The sequence below is a fragment of the Lissotriton vulgaris genome, chromosome 5 (assembly GCF_964263255.1).
Source record: "Lissotriton vulgaris chromosome 5, aLisVul1.2, whole genome shotgun sequence".
Classification (NCBI taxonomy): Eukaryota; Metazoa; Chordata; class Amphibia; order Caudata; family Salamandridae; genus Lissotriton; species Lissotriton vulgaris.
In genome coordinates, this window is record NC_141693.1 from 44,782,578 (window position 1) to 44,799,248 (window position 16,671).

A 16,671-nucleotide genomic window follows, 5' to 3' on the forward strand; every position below is an offset into this window, starting at 1 on the left:
CAAGACGTCCTCGCCGAGCAGAATACGACGGAGGAGCAGAATGCGCTTGGGGATCTGATCGATCTGGAAAGGCAAGACAGCGAGCACAGCTTGGGTAAAGGCCTGTCGCCAGAGGAGCTGGCGGACAGGAAGGAAACCCGGAATCACGAAAGAAAGTTGGCAGAATTGAAAATCCAGCTGGAGCTTGAAACGAAAAGAATGGCGCTGGAAGAGCGAAAGCACCAGATGGATTATGAGGTGAAAATGAGGGAGATAAGTCTCAAGGAGAGAGACTTGGATCGTCCTCCCTCTGGTGGCAGCACATCGCCAGTGCAGGTAGAGTCAAGAGTGCATATCCCGAAGGACGTAGTCAAGGAGTTCTTTAAGGGGGATGACATAGGACAATGGTTTAGGGCATATGAGGTAGCCATGTCCTCCCACCGGGTCCCTGACAAGGATTGGGGAGCGGGGTTGTGGGGAAGGTTCCTTAGCGAAGGGAGAGATACCTTGCTAGATTTGCCCGTTGAGAATCAGAGGTCCTATATCCACATGAAAGAAGCTTTGTTGAACAGGTACGGGCTTACCCCTGAAATGTATAGACAGAAGTTTAGGGGATGTACTAAGCGGCCTGGGAATACGTATGTGGAGTATGTGACTTACTTTTGCAGAGCGCTGGATGGTTGGGTGAAAGGTAACAAAGTTAATGATTTTCAAGGTCTCTTTGATTTAATTGCATGGGAGCACTTGTCTGATCACTGTTTTCCTGAGTTACGCCAACACCTGATCGATAGCAAGCTGTCCAACCCGAGGAAGCTTGCTGAGGAGGCGGACCGCTGGCTCAGCACCAGGGTCCACAAGGGTCCCGTGGGAGATTCCGCCAAGAGTGGGCAGGGTCCCCAGCAGAAGAGTGGGGGGGACAAAGGGGGAAAACAGAAAGGGTTCCAAAAAGGCCCCCAAAGTAGTTCCCAAGGGAATCCGCAGCAGGGTTCTCAGCCTCCCCCACCCCCGAAGCAGAATGGGGCCCCGACAGGTAAACCTGTTCCAAAGGGGCCCTTCAATTGTTTCAAATGTGGCGAGCCTGGGCACATATCCAGTGACCCCAAGTGTCGCCTATTTGGAAAACCCGCACCCACTGGTGCTCCGCCCCGACAAGTGACTAGCGTTCACCTGGGAGAAGAAATGATGGTCCCGGGGGGTGGAGATCCCGTTCACATGACCCTGGTCTCGTTAGGAGACAGCGAGATGATCCCTATGAACTACCTGCCCTCTAACACTAAAAAATATGGGCAGGTGGTGATCATCAATGGTAAGGAAGCCGAGGCTCTTAGAGACACAGGAGCCAGTGTGACTGCAGTGAGGCAGCACCTGGTGTCTCAAGAGCAGGTTGTACCCCATGCCTACTGTAGGGTTATCAACGCTGATAATTCTGAGAGTCAGTGTCCGATGGCTCAAGTTCCCTTCGAGTGGGGGGGGGTCTCTGGTACTCTGCAGGTCTGTGTGAGAAAAACCATGCCTGTTGACTGTTTGCTAGGGAACGACTTGGAGCACTCCCCTTGGGAAAAGGTGGAGAAAACGACTCACCTGCGGATGGTGGGTCTGCCTGACTGGGCGTGCGTGACCACCCGGTCGATGGCAGCCAGTAGGGGTGATCGAGAGGTCCTGGGGCCTGAAGGAGAGGCCCAGGAACCGGCCTTAGGGAGAAGGCGCAGGGGGCGCGGGAAACCGGCCCCGGAAGTTCCTACGGTCCAGGAGGAGGCAGACCTTGAGGGGGATGCCCTGGAGCCTACAGGGGAACAGATCGCTGAACTGGGGGACCTGCCTGAGCTGACCCATTGGCAGCAAGAAGGAGGACCCTCCAGGGAGGAATTCTGCAGGGAGCAGAAAGAATGCCCTTCTCTCGTGGGTATGCGGCAGCAGGCTGCAGACCAGGCCAATGGTGTTCAGGCCAAAACACATTACGTGTACTGGGAGAACGACCTCCTGTATTCGGAGCCTAAGGCTGCTGAACCTGGGTCAGCCCGTGTGCTGGTGGTACCCCAGAAGTTCAGAGCCTTCCTACTGGGTCTGGCTCATGATGTGCCTTTAGCAGGACATTTGGGGATGGACAAGACCTATGACAGGCTTGTCACCCACTTTTACTGGCCCCAAATGCATAAGAGTTCAGATGCTTATTTCAGAACCTGTCCGACTTGCCAGGCAAGTGGGAAGAAGGGAGGGAAGAACAAGGCTCCCCTCCAACCCTTCCCTGTGGTCGGTACGCCATTCCAGCGAGTGGGTATTGACATCGTTGGGCCTCTGGACCCCAAGACAGCCATGGGCAACAGGTTCATCCTGGTCTTGGTGGACCATGCCACCCGGTACCCTGAAGCCATTCCTCTGAGGACAGTGACGGCTCCCGTGGTGGGGCGTGCACTGATGGGAATTTTCTCACGAGTAGGATTCCCTCTAGAGGTGGTGAGCGACAGGGGGACCAATTTCATATCGAAGTATATGAAGTCCCTTTGGCAAGAGTGTGGCGTAACGTACAAGTTCACCACACCCTACCATCCCCAAGGTAACGGGTTGGTTGAAAGATTCAACCGAACCCTCAAAGGCATGATCATGGGCCTGGAAGGTCCGATGAGGCGTAAGTGGGACGTCCTCTTACCATGCCTGCTGTTTGCATATCGCGAGGTACCACAGAAGTCCCTAGGGTTCAGCCGCTTTGAACTACTGTACGGCCACCCCGTGAGAGGACCACTGAGTTTGGTAAAGGAAGGCTGGGAGCAATCTCCCAGGAAACCTCCCCAGAATGTATATAGCTACATGCTGGCCTTCAGAAACCAAACCAGGCGCTTCAGACAACTTGCCGAGGCAAATCTGGAAGCGAGCCAGGAGGAAATGAAGCGGTGGTACGATCAGAATGCCACTCTGGTCGAGCTTCAGCCTGGACAAGAGGTGTATGTCCTGGCCCCAGTGGAGCCCTGTGCCCTTCAAGATAAGTGGACAGGACCATTTGAGGTTGTGGAGCGGAAGAGCCCCGTGACATACTTGGTGGACATGAAGACACCCAGGAACCCTTTGCGGGTCCTACATGTCAACCGCCTCAAGCCCCACTTGCGAAGGTCCGAAGTGGGCATGTTGTTGGCAACCGATGACGGAATGGAGGAGGAGTCAGAGCCTCTACCGGACCTCTTGGTGGCCTGTGAGAAGGATGAGTCAGTGGATGGAGTTAACCTCTCACCCTCCCTGACCGCCGAACAACAGGAGGACTGCCGCCAGTTGCTGGGGCAGTTTCCAGACCTGTTCTCCCTGGTTCCGAGTGTCACAGATTGGTGCGTCCATGATGTGGACACTGGAGACAGCTTACCGGTGAAGCATAAGGCTTACCGGGTGACTGACAGGGTACGGGCCTGCATCAAGGAGGAGGTCTCCAAGATGCTTGCCCTCGGGGTGGTTGAGTCTTCCAGCAGTCCTTGGTCCAGCCCCGTGGTCTTGGTTCCGAAGGCTGCTGCGCCGGGAGCCACACCCGAACTACGGTTCTGTGTGGACTACAGAGGACTCAATTCAGTCACGAAGACTGACGCGCACCCCATCCCCAGAGCTGACGAGCTCATTGATCGGCTAGGGGCTGCCCGGTTTCTCAGCACGTTTGATTTGACGTCTGGGTACTGGCAGATCGCCTTGACCGATGGGGCAAAGGAGAGGTCGGCATTCTCTACACCAGATGGGCATTTCCAGTTCCGGGTTATGCCATTTGGAATGAAGAATGCCCCTGCCACCTTCCAGAGATTGGTCAACCAGGTGTTGGCGGGACTGGACGAGTTCAGTGCCGCCTACCTGGATGACATCGCGGTGTTCAGCGGCACCTGGCCCGAACACCTGCGACACCTCTGGGAAGTGTTGATGGCCCTGCGCAGAGCAGGCCTCACAATCAAGGCAAGCAAGTGCCAGATTGGGCAGGGTTCAGTGGTGTACTTGGGACACCAAGTTGGGAGTGGCAAGGTAGCCCCCTTGCAGCCCAAAATCGAAACCATCCTGGCTTGGGAACCCCCCAAGACCCAGACTGCAGTGAGAGCCTTCCTGGGGCTCACTGGGTATTACAGGAGGTTTGTCAAGGGCTATGGCACGATTGTGACCCCCTTGACAGAGCTGACTTCGAAGAAGCAGCCCAGGAATGTGATTTGGACTGACACCTGTCAGAAGGCTTTTGACACCCTGAAGACTGCCATGTGCACGGCGCCCGTGCTCCTGGCTCCTGACTTCTCCAAGGAATTCATAGTGCAAACAGACGCTTCAGAGCATGGTGTAGGGGCTGTTCTTTCACAGATGACTGAGGAGGGCTTTGACCAACCCGTAGCCTTCATAAGTCGGAGGTTACTTCCACGGGAAAGTAGGTGGAGTGCAATAGAGCGAGAAGCATTTGCTGTGGTCTGGGCGCTGAAGAAGCTAAGACCCTACTTGTTTGGGTCTCACTTCCGAGTTCAGACGGACCACAGGCCCCTCAGATGGTTGATGCAAATGAGGGGTGAGAACCCGAAACTGTTGAGGTGGTCCATTTCTCTACAGAGTATGGACTTTACGGTGGAACACCGCCCTGGCACCGATCACGCCAACGCGGACGGTCTGTCCAGATTTTTCCGCCTTAGTGATGTGGAACTCCCTGGGGAAGGGTAGTTCCCCCCACATTTCAGCTGGAGGGGACACATGTTAGACCTGGCACCTTGGCGTGAGTCTCCCTTCCACTTTTTGCTGATGTGCCTCCGATGTTTTGCTGGTTTTCCGATACTCAGGGCACTGCGCCACGGCTGATCCGTGCCGCAGTGCAAGTGCTCCCTACTGTAAATTGTATATACGATTGGTATTCCTGATTGGTGCATTGGATTTGCTGTCAGTCCCAAGTAAAGTGCACGAGAGAGTGCCGGGGCTTGTAGATGCCAATACTGCTGGTGGGCCTGCAGCGCTGGTTGCGCCACCCACCGAAGCAGCCGTAAAGATGTGTCTGGGAACTGCGACCGCAGAACCCGCGTGCGGTCTCGTACTGTCACGCTAGCTGGGCAAGTGTCCCCACCTGCCCGCACCGACCCTTCCCTTGACTGCATATTAGTCACCCCTATGGTAGGCCTGCGGGCAGGGTGCGTTGTAAGTGTAAGGTAGGACAAGCCCTGATGTGCGTGGCATGTCCTAGTAGTGATTTACCACCGAGACCGTATTTCACTACTGAAGGCTACCTGCTCCATTAGGCCAGACTGAGCTGCGAGGGTTATTACACCCTATAATCCCCGCAGGCTCAAGGAGCATGGTAGTGAGTCATGTTTAGTATGCCTGAACTCAGGATAATGAGATATTTCTTGTAGTCAAGTTTATTTCAGTATCCTGGGTTTGCAAATGCTACTTTTAGAAAGTTAGCATTTGCTTGCTTAACCATTTCAGCCGCCTCTGCTGGTGTGTATCTGACTGTCTGGGATGTGTGAGTGACAGGGCTGGAGGGATGACAGGTGGTGAATGCGCAGATTACACCTTAGTGGGAGGTAGGAGTGCCTCTTGACTCAAACTGTCACTGTGCTCGGCCACCACAATGCTGGCTCCACCCTCCTGGGGAGCGGCGGATGACTCTGCCGGCACCTGGCCCAGGAAGGGCGAAGCCCCCATCAACAAGGTACTCTGGCCACTCCTGTCCGGACAATGCTGGCTCCACCCCCTGTGGGGCGTCTGATGCGCCTGCCCCTCACACTGAAAGCAGAAGCCGGAGTACACCCGCGGGGGTACTCCAGAACTGAGAGTGGCTATGCAAAGGCCCCCCTGGCCTGTGAGAACAAAAGAATTGGCCTATAAAAGACGGAGCCCTGCTCCTTGAAAATTAGATCCGGTTTGGGCCACAGAAAGACTCTGCCCTACGAGAAGGACCGTGAGAGACAAGGAAGGGTGCTGACTCTTGCCTGTGTCTGGTGCCTTGCTGCTGAAGGAGAGGAAGACAATAAGACTACGAAAAGACTTTTGTGCTACTTGTGCCAAACTCTGCAAAGAGATCTCCAAGGGCTTGCAACTGAACTTGCCCCCTGACCAGCGTCCCAGGACCAGTGGACGCTACCCCCTTGGAAGAAAGCGACTGCGGGTGCTGACCATCGCCGCAGCATCGACAAAGAGGAATCTCCTCTAAGGCATCAACGTCATCCCGACCACCGTGACCGGGGCCCACAGCAACAGCGGAAGCAAAGCAAGGACCAGCCGCCGCTGGCCCCAACACCGTGACCGCAACTGCACCGGGAGCCCGAGAGCAAAGGGAAGGAGGACCCGTCCGGTCTGAGCTTTCGAGGAGACTGCACAGCGAGCAGTCACTCACCTGCAAGGACGGGCAGTTGCCCTACGAGAATCCACAAGGTCGGTAGCCTGCCCGACAGCCCAGCTGTGAGCCCACAGCTGCACCGACATTTGGCTGGGTACGTCCTGCACTTGGGGACCGTACTGCCACTTGTCACCGCCGCACAGCCGCCGTCTCCAAGGTCGGAGCGGACGACGAGGAGAGGACCGTGCCGCCACAGAGCACCGCTGCCCCGGACGACCAGTGACCTGCTCGGCCGAAGAGCCGCAACGATCAGCGACCCCGGGAAGGCAACGCGACGTGGGACAGATCCCCTGGAAGCCGCCGGCTCCACAAAGAACTTTGGTTAACCCCGGCCTACGGGCCTCAAGAGAACTGCTATAAGAACTGTGGTAACCTGAAACAAGTATCCTGCAACCGTTTTCATAAAGTATATCGACTGTATTCACAAGCCTGCGTAAAATCTATATAAAGATATATATTTTTACAGAATACAGTCTGGTCTCGTTGTGTAGTGGGTTGGTTGTGAAGGTGTACTGTTGCAAGTGTTTAACCCTATGTGCCCCAAAGATTAGCCTACGACTGCTTAAGCCACACTACCTAGAGGGTAAGCAGAGGTTGTCTGGAAGGTAACCCTCAGCCCTGACGAGGAAGAGAGAGCCCCTGCTTGTCGCTAGTGTTGCACTGCGCCAACTAGAGCCTCCCCCTTCCTACAATACTCATATTTTTTCACCACCAATTTGAAAAATGCACAGGTCTCTCTCACTGATGGCCAGTACCGACATACAATTTTAGACACACCTCCCGCCATAAGTTCTAGAATTGCGAACTTTAGAGCTGGGGAGCTACGTTCGAATCTCGGCATCAGTTCAACATCCTGTGATTCCGGGCAAACCGCTTTGTCTCCCCGTGCCTACCACAAATGAATGTGTTCTTCTGTAATGTAAATTGTGCTCATCCCATGTTGTCGAGTTCGCACTATATAATATTGCAAGGAAAAATAAAGTAGGGAAACTCGAGTTCACACACTACTGAACGCGCACTCTTAAGTGCATCAGCAGTGCACTGTGAATCGGAGCGTTTCACAGGCCTGTCACAGATAAGAAATGCTATCAAAACGAAATCCTACAAAACAATATACTACTGGCCGGCATCAATTCATACCCGGACAACGTCGGGACGGGCTGCTAGTAGGATAATAAAAACAGATACCTCAGACGACACAGTATTCGCTGTGAGACAATTCTTACTAAAAGTCTGGTATAATCGGAAAATATTTTGACTTAGTTAATTATCATCTTAATAATCATGATCGAAGTGAATAGAGTTATCTTGGTGTTCTTGAAAGTGCTATGTTTGGCGAAATAAGTATCTTTGCACTATATCGCACTTTAAAATGTTTATCACAATCTATCAAATGTTCTGTTGGTATTTTTGAAAGTGCTATGTTTGGGGAAAAAAGTATTGTTGCACTATATCGCACTTTAAAATGTTTATCACACTCTATCAAATTTTCTATTGGTATGTTTTTTGTTTTTATTTAAGTTAAAAAGTCCTCAATTTCTTTATTCCTTACATCACTAGCACAATTTACAGGGCAATATACTTGATGTAATGAAAAAAGAAAAAAAAAAACTACAACAGATAACAAAAATAAGACCTCAGGGATGTACATGTAAATCAACACTACATTGTATTCAACAGCTGCACTTTTGTTTTAGCGAACTGTGGCTATGAGTCCTGAATAAGAAGGTTCTCCTGTTTAAGCTGCAGTATTTTTTCTGCCTAGGATCATCGCTCCTCCTGTGGTAGATTATGGTTCCTCCTAATGCACATGGATGACTGTCTCAAAGTAACCTGCAGTTTTCCTGACAACACCTCGCTCTCCTGCTAAGAACTGTAGCCTTATAGCAAATTCTTATTAAAACCTTCTGCCACCATAGCCGCCGCTTCCACCACCAGTTCCACCACCGGCTCCGTAGCCACCACCACCATAGGGGCTGCTGCCAGAACTTCACCCACCTCCAAATCCGCCTCCACTCTTCATCGGCCCATAGTTAGATTGCTATTGGCCACCATAATTTCCGAAATCGTTGTAGCCACCACTGCCCCCATAGCCACCGCCTCCACCGCCACCAAAGTTTCCTCCTTCGTTTTAGTTATCGTGGCCTCCGCTACCACCACCACCATATCCTCCACCACCTTGGCTCCCGTAGCCACCAGGACTACCACCATAACTGCCTCTTCTTCCACCACCATAGCCAGAGCCGCCACTATAGTTTCCACCATCCCCGCCATAGCCGTTGTATCCATCTTCGCCACCGTACCCACGGCTTCCACCTCCACCACTGAAGCCTGCTGAGCTGCTGAAGTTTCCTCCTCCACGACCACCGCAGTTACCGCCGCCACCACCACCATTGCCGAAGCTGCTTTCTCGGCCACCACCAAAACTGCTTGAACCACCACGACCTCCTTGCGAGCCAGCCGTCTGCATTTCTTGTTTGGAAAGTGCCTTCTTAACTTCACAGTTATGCCCATTGATTGTATGGTATTTCTGAACAACAATTTTGTCGACTGTATCATGGTCATCGAATGTTACAAATGCAAAGCATCTTTTCTTCCCGCTCTGGTGATCTTCCATTACTTCAATTGTTTCGATCTTTCCATACTCTTCAAAGTAGTCTCTTAAATGATATTTTTCTGTATCTTCTTTAATCCCGCCAACAAAGATTTTTTTGACTGTCAAGTGTGCACCAGTGTGCAGAGTCTTCGCATGACACTGCTCGCTTTGGTTCTACGATACATCCATCAACTTTGTGTGGCCGAGCTGCCATTGCAGCATCCACGTCTTCCACGCAGGAGTAAGTCACAAATCCAAACCCTCTGGAACGTTTTGATTGTGGGTCCCTTATTACCACGCAATCGGTGAGTTTTCCCCATTGTTCGAAAGGTTCCTTTAAGATGTCATCTGTTGTTTCGAAGCTTAGGCCTCCGATGAAGGGTTTCCTCAACTGCGCCGGCTCCTTGGGATCATGGCCGTCCATTGCTGCTTGTGCTGCGAGACGCTTCGATGTTAGTCCGTTCACCCATGAGGAGGAGGAGGAAGAAGAAGAAGAAGAAGAGCAATTCTATTGGTATTTTTTAAAGTGCTGTTTGCCTAATTAGGTGTCCTTGAACTATATTGCACTTTAACATGTCTATTCTTTTTATGAAATATTGTAGGGCTTTATGATGTTTGACAGCAATCTGTAGACAATGATAGTAGCCATGATAGTTGGGTTCTCAGGCTATCACTATTGTGAATATCGTTTACTCGGATCCTGAGAGCACTGTATGTCATTTTTTTGCCATATTCTGCATGGGTTCTTATGTGATTTTAACCTCTGCCTTTGTACAATAAGACTGTGGTTGAATAACAAACTGTTTTATTTCTAAAACACATGTTTTAAAGTATTTTTGCAATGTGTACTTTTAACTGTTGTTTTTATGCTTCCTTTGATGATTATGGAACCAAAATAAAGAATTGATTGATTTAAACGTAATGTTTCTGTAGGCATAAATGCAATCAGCAATTTATGAAAGAGCAAACTTACACTTGCAAATTATTCACAAGTGTAAGTTATCTTTGTGATTTGGCCTGGTAATGCCTAGGTAGACATTAATGCGATAAGCAATTTTTTAACACTTTAATACTATTCAAAAAAGTACTTGTTAAATACCTCAGCTGACATGAAATTTTAAGTCAACTGCTTCACAACTATGTATAAGCCACTGATAAGGCATGCACAACTAGATCCTAAGCTGAACCATCTGGAGTTTGTACCAATACCATATACACATTTGTGAAGTGTACAGAATGGCTTACAATCATACTGTGCCTTGAAGTGTTTGAGAGTCACCCATAGATTATATATTCTTCAGCAACATGACAGGATAAGATGTGTGCTGTTGAGCTTTGTTATGTTAGTGAGTTTTCTGAAGCGCACAACTGCCCGGGGCATCAAGGTGCTGGATCTGAAGGATTCAGACTACCCAGTGACCTTAGAACTTGCCCTGCATGGATAGAGCTTTGGAATCCGTGTGACTGTGCTGCCTGAGGTACTTTGTATGGCAATGTTTGCAAGACTGGTGAGAACCTCAGCATCTCAGCCCAATCCACAGACTTGAGGCCAAGGTGTCACTGTGCAGGAGTTACCCCATGAGGTGGTCCATCACCATCCATTGTGAGTTCAATGTCTGGCCCTTTGAGAGGTTATCCATTGTGAGCCTCAGCCACACAGCAGGTTTAAAGCAGTAATTGACTCTTCAAGAAGTACCCCAAAAGGTGGTCTATCATTGCTGTGAGCCATAGCATTCCTACGAATTTGAGACACATTTTGACCCTGGTAAATGCATTCAATAAGAGGCCATTTGCACCAGTATCCCCTGGCAGGGGTACTGGTGCAAATGAGTCCAGGACTCTCCCATCAACCTGTTGCTGCTCTCGATCTGTGGCAGCAGCAACAGGTTGATGGGTGGGTCCTGGACTCATTTGCACCAGTACCCCTGCCAGGATACTCATGGGGCTCTAGCAACAAATCGCTTGTTATTGTCCTGATAGGGAAACCCCCTCTTACATATAATGCACCTTAGCGCGTGCCGCACATAGTTTATGTTCTGTGTCACTACTTGTAGCATAATTCACTTTATCACCTTTCACATAGGCCTCGAGGAAAGCCAGTTACAATTTAAGGCCTGGCTGAAACATGTAGACCACACACCGGATGTAGGAGTACCCTTAATACAACTCCACCCACATCCCACGCCTTGCTTTTTAACACTACTAGAGGCCCAAACAATAAAGTAATCTTTCTTGGGATCACTGGACAGCTTTTAACCTTTCACTTTTCAATTCACCCACACTGCACACTCAGCAATATACCTGCGCCACTGTAATCAGGCATAGAAGCACACCCGGGACACACTCGGTGTCATCAGGTGGGCCCGATGATGAAGCATGCCACAAACTAGGTTGGTGGGTGAGGGCTTTCTAAAAGGGTAAACGCTACCCCTTTACATACATCATACTACATGCACCCTTGCGACTTCCCCACATGTATAGATAGACTGGTTATTGCTGATTATTAAGATTACCCTAGGGCAGGGTTCTTCAAACTGTGGGGCGCGCCCCCCTGGGGGGGCGCGGCACCATCCCAGGGGGGGCGCGTGCTCCACTCCGATCTTTCCTTTGTGCAGCGCGATGTAGAGACTCTCTGTGAGGGCGGGCGATTTCCGTCAGAGTGGGGCTGCAGGGGCCTCAGAGCTGAACAAAGCTCATTAGCATGCGAATGGTCTCTTAAAGAGGTGCGAAGTGCTCGGGTGCGGCTGCCTGGCTGAGTGTGTGTGTGTGCCCAGAAGCTGTGTCAGCCCGGGCACACACAGGCATGGTGAGATGAAGAGGGAGAGGGAGGGAGGAAGGAGACAGAGACAGACAGACAGAGGGAGAGCGAGGGAGGGAGACAGGCAGACAGAGGGGGAGCGAGGGAGGGAGACAGAGGCTGACAGAGCGAGAGCGAGGGAGGCAGCGCAAGGGAGAGCGAGGGAGACTGAGGCAGACAGGGATAGCGAGGGAGAGTGAGGGAGGGAGACATGCAGACAGAGGGAGAGCGAGGGAGGGAAACAGGCAGACAGAGGGAGAGCGAGGGAGGGAGACAGGCAGACAGAGGGAGAGCAAGGGAGGCAGAGTGAGGGAGAGCGAGGGAGAGCGAGGGAGACAGAGTGAGAGAGAGCGAGGGAGACAGAGGGAGAGCGAGGGAGACAGAGGGAGAGCGAGGGAGGGAGACAGGCAGAGTGAGGGATAGCGAGGGAGGCAGAGTGAGGGAGAGTGAGGGAGAGCAAGGGAGAGCGAGGGAGAGCGAGGGAGAGCGAGGGAAACAGAGTGAGAGAGAGCGAGGGAGACAGAGGGAGAGCGAGGGAGACATAGCGAGGGAGACAGAGGGAGAGCGAGGGAGACAGAGGGAGAGCGAGGGAGGCATAGCGAGGGAGACATAAGGAGAGCGAGGGAGACAGAGGCAGCTAGAGGGAGAGCGAGGGATGTCGGGTGGAGCCGGCCACTAGACGTCCGTTATGTTGACATGTGGGTGAATAGATGTATGGGTGGAGTGGTGGATGTATGGGTGGAGTGATGGGTGGAATGGTGGATGTGTGGGTGACATGGTGGATGTATGGGTGGGGGGGTGGATGGATGAGTGAGGGGATGGATGGATAGGTGAAGGGGTGGATGGATGGTGGGAGAGAGGATGGATGCATGAGTGGAGGGATGGATGGGAGTGGATGGATGTGTGTATGGTTGGAAGGGTAGATGGATGAGTTGAGGGATGGATGGATCAGTGAAATGGTGGATGGATCAGTGAAATGGTGGATGGATCGATGGGGGGGTGGATGGTGGACGAGTCGGTGGGTGAATGGATGAGAGAGGTGATGGATGGATGTATTGATGTATTGATGGGTGAAGGGGTGGATGGATGGATGAGTGAAGGGGTGGATGTGGGGATGGATGGGTGATTGAGAAGGGAGGATGGACGGGAGGATGGAAGGAGGAGTGAAGGGGTGGGTGAGAGGTCAATGGATGGATTCATGAGTGGATGAGTGGATGGATGAGTGGGTGGATGGGTGAAGGGTTGATGGAGGGATGGGTGGCTGGGTGAGGGGGGAATGGAGAGAGAGGGGGAGGATGGATGGATGGATGAGTGAGGACATGGATGAATGATTGGCAGAGTGGATGGGCAGGTGTGTGCATAGATGGGTGAGGAGAGGAGCATGGAGATGGATGGGTCAGAGAGTGCATGTATGAGTGGGGGAGGGTGGAGAGCGGGAGGGATGGATGGGTGGGTGGATGGATGAGTGGGGGGTTGAGTGGGTGGACGGATGAGTGACTGGGTGGATGGATGAGTGGGTGGGGGGATGGCTGGATGGGTGAGAGGGTGGGTGGTTGGATGGATGAGTGAGTGAGTGGATGGAGGCATGGAGGAGTGGATGGATGGATGAATGGAGGAGTGGATGGATGAATGAATGGAGTGGTGGATGGACGAATGAATGGAGGAGTGGATGGATGAGTGGGAGGATAGCTTGGGTGAAGGGTGAGTGTTTGGATTGATGGGTGGAAGAGTGGATGGATTGGTGAGGGGATGGATTGGGTGAAGGGATGGATGGATGATGGATGGATGGGTGTGGGGGTGGATGGAGGGATGGATGGGTGAGATGATGGATGGAGGGATGGATGGTGGATGGGTTTGCAAGTGGTTGAAGGGGTTTGGATGTGGATGGGGCACAGATGGAGGGAAGGAATGAATGGTGGGGGAGTTGGTGGATGACAAGGTGTACATGATGGATGGGGAGGGTTGTGATGACTTTTGCCTTGGAGGATTGTGTTTTGAGCTGTGTGGTACGCCTCTGTCGTTTCGCCACACCCACTCACAGGCCTGCAGTTTGCTAGGCACTCTTGTTGTGTTGAGCATTGTTTGCCGGATATGGCCCGTGGTGTGCGCGTTGCAGTCGATCATGTGGTGTGCCGGATTCCCGAGGTTTCGGTCGGGTGGTGGGGGGGGGGGGCCAACATCTGGGGGAATTCAGCTGGGGGGGGCTCAACCTGGAAAAGTTTGAATACCTCTGCCCTAGGGGATCTGGACTAGTCCTCCATTCCTCTTTCTCTTCTTGATATATAATAATACATGTTTATGTGATATCATTAAAGTCTTATTACATTTTAAGAAAAAGAAATACACAATTTAGACAATCTGTTCTTAATGTGCGCTACCTGCAATATCTGATGACCCTTCTAATTGTTAAAAAATAGTTATCTAGCTGTCTGTAAGCTGTACAGGAACTGGAGAACTGGCTTGAAAGTACCTTATTAATGTCTGAATCTTGTTCAGGGGTTTTCCCCATGAATCCTTTTTCTTTCAGAGTCATTTCTATATAGATCTATGATTTTTCAACATAAAAGTGATATGAGTTGTTTCAGTAGATTAGAATGGAAGAAAGAGCTAGAAAGAGCTTCCACATAAACAGAGTAGAACATAGTATATATGTATATACATACTTATGTAAGTATGCATGGGTGTATATGGTATTTCAGTAATGTCAACCTACCCAGAAGTCAGCTGAGTACTGTACAGGGTTAAAGGAAGCAAAAGGTCCACAAGAGATAGGACAGGTAGTTTTGGTTGAGGTTTAAAGTAGGGTTCTTTGAAAGGGTGGGTCTTCAACTCCCCTAAATTGAAGCATCATTGGGGAGATCCTGAAAAATATGCAGCTGTTGTACTAGATCCTGGGAGCATTGATTCATTCGGTCTTCTGCTTGTTTTTCCTTTTTACACTTTTTAGTCTGAAGTTTGATGATGTCTTACCGACAGGTGTTTGCGAGAACCTCCAGATACAGTGATCTTATCTGCAAGATAAGTGGGGTTGCTGGTCACTATGGGCCTAATTTAGATTTTGGCGGAGGGGAATACTCTGTCTCAAATGTGACAGTGATCCCGTTCGCCGTATTATGATCCCATTATTCCCTACGGAGATCATAATACGGCGGACAGGATATCCGCCTTGCTTATGACTGAATATTCCATCCACGAGATCTAAATAAGGCCCACGGCTTTGTAAAGGATGCAGCTTCTATTGAATACGGTACAGGAGGACAAGGGTTGCCAATGTAATTCCATTAGGATGAGGGGGCATGTCATCATATTTCTCCAGGCTCTGGATGAGACATGCTATGGCATGTTGGATGTCCTTATAGGCTGCCAGTGTGGAATCTGGGAGGTCGTAGAGCTGGGTGTTACCGCCATCCAACTGAAAGAGTAAAAGGGCTTGAACAGCAGTTCTGACGTGGCTTACTGAAAGAAACAGTTTCAGTCTCTTTAGAAGAGAGAGCTGTCTTCCTTGGTTCTGGATGTCCTCCTAGTAACTGGAAAGCATTCCAGGGGGCTCCAAATCTTGCTCAGGCTCGACAGCTTACCATTCTGGCGCGGCATGCGAGAAAAGATTCAGCCACACAGCGATTAGCAGAATTTGGCAGGAACACCGCTTTACAAAAGTAACTGAATATTTCACCCACCCTTACATCGGAGCTGTGAAAGTTCACATCATTGAGCCAGGTTTGCAATATTTCTTGTTTTTGTTCTGGCAAATAACAAGAATTATATCTTGGTTGGGTTGATCTTCTGATAGTTGCTGGATAAGCAGGGCTGGATCTTTGAGGCGCTGGATGTCTGAATCCGAGGGGACTTTTGAGTTAAGTTGTGAGTCATCGGTATTGTTGATGCTGCTATCGGTATATTGGTGAATGTTGATGCTGCTATCGGTATATTGATGAATGCTGATGCTGCTATCGGTATATTGGTGAATGTCGATGCTGCTATCGGTATATTGGTGAATGCCGATGCTGCTATCGGTATATTGGTGAATGACGATGCTGCTATCGGTATATTGGTGAATGCCGATGCTGCTATCGGTATATTGGTGAATGTCGATGCTGCTATCGGTATATTGGTGAATGCCGATGCTGCTATCGGTATATTGGTGAATGACGATGCTGCTATCGGTATATTGGTGAATGTCGATGCTGCTATTGGTATATTGGTGAATGTTGATGCTGCTATCGGTATATTGGTGAAAGTCGATGCTGCTATCGGTATGTTGGTGAATGTCGATGCTGCTATCGGTATGTTGGTGAATGTCGATGCTGCTATTGGTATATTGGTGAATGTCGATGCTGCTATCTGTGAGTAGAGCACCAAGCAGCTCCATGCTCAAAGCAGGATTGGAGAGGAAGTTGTTTTTTAACGCACTGACCACAGTATTCAGATGTGCCAAAGACCAGCTGTTGTTGCAATAAGGATACCCTTTCTATTCTTGATTATCTTCAGGAGAGGGGCTGGTGCTCTCTGTCAAAGGCCATTGGTAAGGCAAGGAGGAATTGAGTGCATGAATGACTCTTAATCGGGATACGGAAAATAGCCTCAGCTGTCATTAACGTGCATTCTCCGTGGTGCATCCGACCCTAAAGCATGATCTGAGCTCATCTACAAAGTAATTTTCTTCCATGAAGAGTCTGAGCTGCCTTTGCATACATACGAACACTTTGGGCAGGAACAGTAAATTGAAGGAAGCGCAGAATTTATTCAGATTCTCTTGATTCACCAACAGTTTTCTTGAGTAATAGTAATGCCTGTCTGAATTTCAGACAACCTAGGAGGCTGTTTCCTGAGACAGAGAAGAGATGAGTGATCCAGTCAGGGGTGACAGAACAGCAGGTCCATGGAGCTGGTGGGGTGGAGGGGAGTGAGTGCAGAGAAATGCGGAGAGGACCTGGCCTTGCTAATAGTAATAAACAGTTCTACCGGGGTGACTTA

General features: G+C 50.5%; 1 protein-coding gene and 1 pseudogene across 1 annotated transcript in view; one reads left to right on the forward strand and one right to left on the reverse strand.

Annotated features, from left to right (window-relative positions):
• The window catches only part of LOC147710094 (erythroid membrane-associated protein-like), a 205,561-nt gene that overhangs the window by 173,583 nt on the left and 15,307 nt on the right, over positions 1-16,671 (forward strand). The window lies entirely within an intron of this gene.
• Positions 8,164-9,324, reverse strand: LOC147710095 (heterogeneous nuclear ribonucleoprotein A1-like; annotated as a pseudogene).